The sequence below is a fragment of the Triticum aestivum genome, chromosome 6D (genome assembly GCF_018294505.1).
Source record: "Triticum aestivum cultivar Chinese Spring chromosome 6D, IWGSC CS RefSeq v2.1, whole genome shotgun sequence".
Lineage (NCBI taxonomy): Eukaryota > Viridiplantae > Streptophyta > Magnoliopsida > Poales > Poaceae > Triticum > Triticum aestivum.
This window is the reverse complement of record NC_057811.1, coordinates 8,793,745-8,802,142: the sequence shown is the minus strand read 5'-3', so window position 1 is coordinate 8,802,142 and position 8,398 is coordinate 8,793,745.

The following is an 8,398-nucleotide window of genomic DNA, read 5'->3' as shown; positions in this document are numbered from 1 at the left end:
TGCCCCGTGTATTTTTCTCTTTTCTTATCCACTCTGGTGGAGGGTGACAAAACTGGGCTGACTGATTCATGTATGTTCGTGGCCGGTTGGCATACGTAGCGGCTAACCTTTGTTGATTAGTTCTCCCGTGCATACAGTTGATTCAAACCCTCTAGTATATATAAACGTGGGTTCCCATTGTTTGGGGCGTGACACCAACTTCTATATATATATATATACATTCCCTTGTGTTGCTAAAGCGCTCTGTTAGCAGTATTTATAACGGGATTCAAACCTTGAAATATGCGAACTGAGCTCAAATGGTTAGGTTCTTTGTGGTGGAACCAACCTACCGGGGTTTAAATCTTTAGACTTGACATTGATGCTTGCATTTTCTTTTGGCGATGTTCATTTAGTGAGAGGATGCGCCCCGTCGACTAGGAGGCACCCGTGGTGAATGCTTCCTAACATAACATAGTTGGTGCACCCATTGGATACTCTAACCTTCGAAGTTGGCACCCACCTACAACTTGTGATGTATCTTCCTATGATGCTGCAACGAATAATCCTAAGTTATGATAACCGTGACATGAATTGAAATTCATAAAATGGCAAATACCAACTGTTTATGAAAAAGTGAACCTTCCGTGACAATCATGAAGTATAAACTCAAATATATTAAGTAATCTTCTTATAACAAAGGCACGAAGGATAAATCAATACATAATCAAAGGATAGATTTTAGAAAGCCACATAAATCTTCAGAAACATGTATGTTCTTCACCATACAAAATAATGACCAAAAAAATAGTTGGCTTTAGAACTACATAGCGATTCTACATATAGAGCTATGAATCCTTTGTTCATGTAATTACCAGTCTAGTGGGCACTTCCCCTTCCAAAGTGGCAACATAGTCTTCTGCGAGCTATGATGCATCTTCCTCGTGAGGACATATGAATTTCTCCATGAAATACTTATTGGTTTCCTTGAAAAATGTATCACGGGCCTCCCTTGTCCCCCGTCGACGCCGTCGCTCCTGCTCCGTCGCGGACGGCCTCCACCACCGCGCCTGGACCCGCGACCCTCGAGGAGCTCTTTCTCCGGTGGCCATGGTACAATACATCGAGCTCTGGCGCCGCCTTCAGCATACCACCCTCTCCGACGAGCCGGATCGCTTGAGCTGGCGCTGGACTAACAACGGCTGCTACTCCGCCAAGTCTTGCTACGACGCGCTCTTCGCTGGCTCCATCCGTGCACCGCACTGGCAGCTGACTTGGAGATCATGGGCCCCCCTTGGGATCAAGTTCTTCGCATGGCTGGCGCTCCAGGACCGGTGCTGGACCGCCGCGCGCCTGGCCCGCCACGGTCTCCCCCACCACGCCCTCTGCCTGTTCTGCGATCAGGAGATCGAGTCCATGGAGCACCTCCTGGCGGGTTGCCTCTTCTCGAGGCAGATTTGGCACAGATGTCTGGCTTGGTGCACCCCTCCAGTTCATGCGCCGACCGTTGGCACTCGGTTCCTTGACTGGTGGCACACTACCACGTCCAGCACCCCGGTGGCACACAAGAAGGGCCTCTCCTCACTCATCTTGCTCATCGCTTGGTCCATTTGAAGGCACCGCAACCATTGCGTGTTTGACGGCGGCACCCCCTCAGCCACACAGCTATGCCGAGACATCCGCGAAGAAGCGAGCTCCTGGATCAAGGCAGGAGCGACTGGGTTAGCCACCATAGCACCATGGGCGCTAGATGCTTGTACTGGGGCTGAGCATACCCATCATCTATCATGCTCGCGCTAGCGACTACGCCATCCTTGTGTACGTAGCACTCTAGCGCCCCACCCTCCTTGTATACTCTTTTCTACCTATAAATGAATGATATGCAAGCTTTGCGAATTCGCGAAAAAAATGTATCACGGCTGGGGCCACGACTGAGCAACCCATTGTCCTTGAGAAACTTTATAATGTAGTACCGAGGTCTCATCTGGCCCTCTAGGCTATAATACAGCATTATCGATAATTGAGCAAGGTAGGTCGGTTCCAAACCCACCTTAGAGATGAGGAACTCAGACTTATGTTGCATCAATTCTTTTGATTCCCGAGCACAACCGGCCACTTAGGCAGAGAAATGCTCACCTCGGCATCCGACCACCCTAATGTCTTATTCAGGCGATCTACTTTGGTTGTGATCTTCTTCTCATCAAGGAATGCAATAGCATTCAGAGTGTTCCTTAACACTCGACAGCCATGGGGCACTCCAAGACATTTGACCAATGCCATCATTGTCTTTACACACTCCAGGTTGGTTGTGATCATCCTCGGCAACATGATGCACAACTAGGCAATATCGCAAGCACCTCACCCGCACTCACGCAACTTTAAGATCCACTTGGGACAGGACTTTCAACACCCGGGTACCCCTACACCCTCTATGAACAGTAAATAAACAAAAGAAACAAAAATTAAAAAATCTGAAACTTTGGAACATAAAAAATGATCAAACATTCAAAAGTTTCAGCATCAAATAACATTTGAGGAGCCCTCACCTAAAAAAACAAAATTAGTGCTCAAAGTTTATGTGCACTTTTGAGCAGTAACTTTTTTTTGTGAGGGCTCATTGAGTGTTGTTTGTGGCTGAAAATTTGCAAGAACATCAAAAGTTTGATCGTCTTTGATCCCCCAAAGTTCCAAATTTGGTTGATTTTTGTTTCTTTTTTATGAATTTACTGTTCTTGAGGGTGTAGGGGCACCCAAGTGTTGAAAGTCCTATCTTGGATCGAGAAAGTTCTGAGCTATCACACCTTTCTCGATCCACTTTTGTCTTGCAACACAGGAGGGTACTGCTGAAGTTGATAGCCTAGAGCTACTTCTCGGAGGAGTCAAGAGGTGCAGATAGTTCCGTAGCATGGAGACGATGGATCTACAGTGGAATTTGTCTAGGGCATGCAGGAGGAGGCGTGCCATCTCAGAATTTGACAAACCTAGGTGACGAGGGTTGCGATGTCGACGATTGAGAGGCCAAGGACGGTGAAGAAGTCAAGAACGATGTCGGGGTTGGTGGCGGACCTGAGGTGTGACCCACGAGCCCGCGGCGGCGGAGCCGGCCACGAGAGGAAGGGGGAGGGGGCGTGGCCGAGGTCGCCGCGGCGGTCGGGGGAGAGGGGGACGAGGCGGCGCGATGGTCGTGCCTCCGCCAGCGGTGCCTCCCGCGACGGAGGGTCACGTCGCGGACCAGCCCCGCGAGTTCTTCATCAGGCTGTGCCGGCCACCGCGTCGTCGTCTCCGTCTCCCCACCCCCTTCGCTCAGGAGATGGAGCTCGATCAGTCCCAGACCCTCAGATTGCACATGAGGGGCTGCGGGACCGGCGGCACGCGGGTCGACGTTGACTTCCCCGCTCCTCATGTTATGTATCTCCGTCGCGGATGGAAGACATTTGCTCGCATCCATAGCCTGATGGTGGGGCTCGTCCTCTACTTCAAGTTAATGGAGGGCGGCCTGCTCTCCGCCTCTCCGTCAAGGTCTTCGGAGATCTTGGAACTTGCCTGAAGTGCTGCATGGAGAGCTCCTCCGACGATGAAGATTCCTCCTCGAGCGGGAGTGACGAGGAGGACAACGACAGCGAGGACGATGGAGTCGGGCGGCAGGATGCCGACCCTGACTTCGACTGACCGCGCCGCCCCTCCCTCGGCCTCGCGCCCTGCCGAGGGCCTTCCTCGCCAAGCTCTCCATCGGGGGGCTCCCTGTCGTCTCCTTGGGCGGCTGGCGTAGGAGGGCCGGAGAAGGCGAAGAAGGCGTGTGGCGGCCGTCAAGTCGGAGTACGCGGGCACCGAGGCCTTCATCGCATATTGCCGGCCCACTGCCTCGTCTTCCAGCTCCCTTCCTGGCACCGGGATGTTCTCTTGGTGCCTTGTGCTCCTCACACCGCGCCTAGGCGCCCCTTTTGCCCTCCTGCTGCCTTGTTCCACCTTCTGTGGAGAGGGACAAGAAAGGGATTATGGGCACCTTATCTCTTTTTAGTTTATAAGCCTGCGGGCACTTGTTAGATTTAAAGCTTGTAATCCCCTTGCTCATGTTTTTTTATTCCGTACGAACTGTATCTGTATGGGACGTTTTTAATGAAAAAGGGTGCTTGCTGGGTTCTTTGTGCGTGAGCGAGGCCCATGCCAAGGAACGAGTCCTTGTTATTTCTAAGATAAACATTGTCGCCCGGCAGTAGGCCTTGCCGTCCCCCCACTTCGGTCGACCATTCTCGCGCTCTTGGCGGAGGCAGGGGCGAAGTAGAGCTAGGCTCCTCGTTTACCTTCTTGCTACCGCGACTACGACCAAGTTCCGACCCAGTGGGATAGCTCTTGGGTACAAGAAAAGGGGAGCACGGTGATTTAAGAATATAAACGCGGTTTCACATGTCCCAGTTCCATACAGAAAGGCATAACAGGGGATGAAAGGCTTATCTGAATCCGCAGCCCCCGGCAACCTTGGCCTGCCGTGGTTGGATCCTTGTGTCTTCAGCCCCCGGCAGTCTTGGCCTGCCGGGGCCGGAGCGCCGGTCCGTTCTCTTTTTCCCAAGCGGCTCAGCAGAAGTGTCCACGTGTCCTGCGAACCAAAGAGGACAGAAAGACGCATACTCGACCTCTAGGCTAGGGGTTAGTCGCCGCTAAGCACTATCAACCCTAACCGAGGGAGAGACTCAACCTAGCATGCATGCTATAACTTAGGGCGCCAGCGCTTCGTTTATTTATGCTCAGGGTCTGCGCCTGGCTTTTGTACAGAGGGTTACATGCCTTGTCGGCAAAGCTTGTACAAAAGGTGGCTTGCCGGGAGGCCCGGCAAGCCGCGCCTTATGGGTAAAACTTGCGAAGATGCTCGATGTTCCAGGAGTTGCTCATTGGGACAACATCTTCGGTCTCCAAGCGAACTGCGCCGGGCCTGGTGACTCGTATTACCCGATAAGGGCCTTCCCACTTCAGTGTCAACTTGTTGGAATTCTTGGCCGACTGAACGCGCCGAAGAACAAGGTCGCCTTCCTCAAAGCTTCGGGCATGAACCTTGCGGCTATGGTAGCGGCGCAAAGCTTGCTGGTAGCATGCTGCTCTCATAGCCGCCCGAAGACGATCTTCCTCAAGGAGCGTTGCGTCATCTTGCCGCAATTGCTCTTGCTCAAGCTCGTCGTAAGCGAGCACTCGAGGTGACCCGTATATGAATTCCGTGGGGAGAACTGCTTCTGCCCCGTATACCAGGGCAAAGGGTGTCTGGCCGGTGGCTCGATTTGGCGTCGTCCTGATCGACCAAAGAACCGCTGGCAACTCATCAATCCAGCGCCTTCCGCTCTTGTGCAGCCTGTCAAAAGTCTTCGTCCTCAGGCCACGCAACACTTCAACATTTTCCCTCTCTGCCTGGCCGTTGCTCCGTGGGTGTGCCACGGAAGCTAAACAGACCTTGCTGCCGAGGTCTTGGATGTATTGCATGAAGGTGTGGCTCGTGAACTGTGTGCCGTTGTCGGTGATGACTCTGCTTGGCACACCAAAACGGCACACCAAAACGGCACACTAGCCCCTTGAAGAACTTGACGGCTGACTGAGCTGTCACCTTCCTCACTGCTTCCACCTCCGGCCACTTTGTGAACTTGTCGATTGCAACGTACAAGTACTCAAAGCCCCCGACAACACGGGGGAAGGGGCCCAGTATGTCGAGCCCCCAGACCGAAAATGGCCAGGAGAGTGGGATTGTTTGAAGGGCTTGAGTTGGTTGATGAAGCTTCTTTGAATGGAACTGACACGCTTCACACTTGGTTACTAGTGCCGTTGCATCCTGGAGGGCGGTGGGCCAGAAGAAACCCTGCCGGAACGCCTTGCCGGCAAGGGCCCTTGACCCTATGTGGGAGCCACATATGCTTCCGTGTATCTCCGCCAATAGCTCCAGTCCTTCCTCCCGGGGAATGCACTTCAATTTCACACTGTTCGGTCTCCTCCTGTACAGGACGTCATCGACGAACTGATACATAGCAGACCGACGAGCTACCTTCTCCGCTTCTTCCTGCTCCTCAGGAAGCTCCCCTGTTTGGAGGAATCAGACGGTATGCTGTGCCCATGCCGGAGCCTGGGGCTCGACGACAAGGACCAAAGGCATTTCTTCTGCCATGGGAGCGGCTGTCTCTGCGGCCAGGGCTTGACGGCCTGCCGGAGTCGGTCACTCCTCGGCAAGTTCAGCGTCCATGGCAACACCCTTGCCGGCGGCCCCTCGGGGCTCAGCGGGAAAGTACTTGCCGGGGCCTGATTTCCTCCGCTTGTTCTGCTTCGTTGATGGTTCGACGGATGGTTGAGTTAACCGAAGCAAAAAGGTACCTGGTTCCACAGGTAGCTTGAATGCAGCGCGCTTTGACAGGTAATCGGCGATGTCGTTCTCCGCTCGGGGAACGTGCTCTGCTTGTATACCGTCAAAGCGCTCCTCCAGCTTCCTCACCTCATCTACGTAGGCCTCCATCAATGGGCTATGATAATCTTTGTTGACTAGTCTGACGACAAGCTGCGAATCACCCCTGACGATGAGCTTTTTAACTCCGAGGTCTGCCGCGATCCTGAGACCGGCAAGCAACCCCTCGTACTCAGCAGTGTTGTTGGTGGACATCTCCCTGGGAAAGTGCATCTGGATTACATACTTGAGGTGCTCTCCGGTGGGTGCGACGAGCAGCACACCAGCACCGGCGCCTTGCAGCGAGAAAGCTCCGTCAAAGTACATAATCCAGTCGCAAGCTGTTTCCTTGCCGGGGAGAGTGGTCTCCTGGATCTCTTCATCAGGTGTTGAGGTCCATTCTGAAATGAACTTGGCCAGGACTCTACTATGGATTGTTGAAGTACTTTCAAACTTCAATCCAAAGCTTGATAACTCCAAGGCCCACTCCACAATCCTTCCGGTTGCGTCTAGGTTGTGCAGTATCCGTTGCACCGGGAGGCGGGTGACGACAGTGATCTCGTGGGCTTGGAAGTAGTGACGCAGCTTCCTCGAGGCCATAAGGAGGCCGAAGAGCAATTTCTGCACACCGGAATATCTTGACCTAGCCCCCTGCAAGAAGGAGCTGACAAAGTAAACCGGGTGCTGCATCATCTTCTTCTTCTGCACCACTCCACTTGACTACGCGGACTCTGTCCTGATGGCGTCAGATTCTGCTGGGAGCCTTGCCTTGCCGGCACCAGGCCCTGCCGGGGGAGTCTCTGACTTGCCATCTGCCGATCCTACCGTTGCCACTACCTCTTCGTCAACCTCCCTCTGCGCCACTAGCGCGGCACTGACCACTTGATTCGTCGCCGCTAGATACAGCAGCAACGACTCTCGTGGTTTAGGCGCAACTAGTATCGGCGTAGAGGAAAGGTATCTCTTCAGGTCTTGCAATGCGGCCTCAGCCTCTGGGGTCCACTCCATTGGGCCCGCCTTCTTCAAGATCATGAAAAAGGGAAGGGCGCGCTCGGCAGACTTGGAGATGAATCGGCTCATGGCGGCAACGCAGCTAGTGAGCCGACGCACATCCTTGATCCGCTTGGGCGCCTCAATCTGCTCGATAGCCTTGATCTTGTTTGGGTTTTCCTCGATCCCATACTATGACACAAAGAACCCGAGAAGTTTGCCGGACGGAACGCCGAAGACACACTTCTCAGGGTTCAGCTTGAGGTTGATCTTGCGCAAGTTGGCAAACGTCTCTTCTAAGTCTTATACAAGAGTTGCCCTGTCTTTGGTTTTGACCACTATGTCATCCATATAGGCTTCCATATTTCTATGTAGCTGGGGTCCAAAACCAATTTGGACTGCCCTTGCAAATGTTGAATCAGCACTCTTCAACCCGAAAGGCATCCGTAAAAAGCAATACATACCACATGGGGTGATGAATGTTGTCTTCTCTTGTCATGAAGATCTGGTGGTAGCCCGAGTAGGCGTCGAGGAATGATAACAGATCACACCCGACCGTGGAGTCAACAATCTGGTCGATGCGCGGCAACGGGAAGGGGTCCTTAGGACAAGCCTTATTGATATCTGTGTAGTCAATACACAACCTCCACTTCCCGTTTGCCTTGCGCACCACCACCGGATTGGCCAACCACGTCGGATGGAGCACTCCACTCACCAAGCCTGCTGCTTCCAACTTTCTGATCTCCTCCGTGATGAATTCCTGCCGTTCCAAAGCTTGCTTCCTGACCTTCTGCTTGACGGGTCGCGCATGAGGACAGACAGCAAGATGGTGCTCAATCACTTCCCTGGGAACGCCGGGGATGTCAGATGCTTGCCACACAAACACATCGACATTCGCCCGCAGGAAAGTGACGAGCGCGCCTTCCTATTTGCTGTCGAGGGTGGAGCTTATGGTGAAAGCCCCTCCCGTGCCATCCTCCCTGATGTACACCTTCTCGGTCTCTGGTGGAGCAGCTCTGG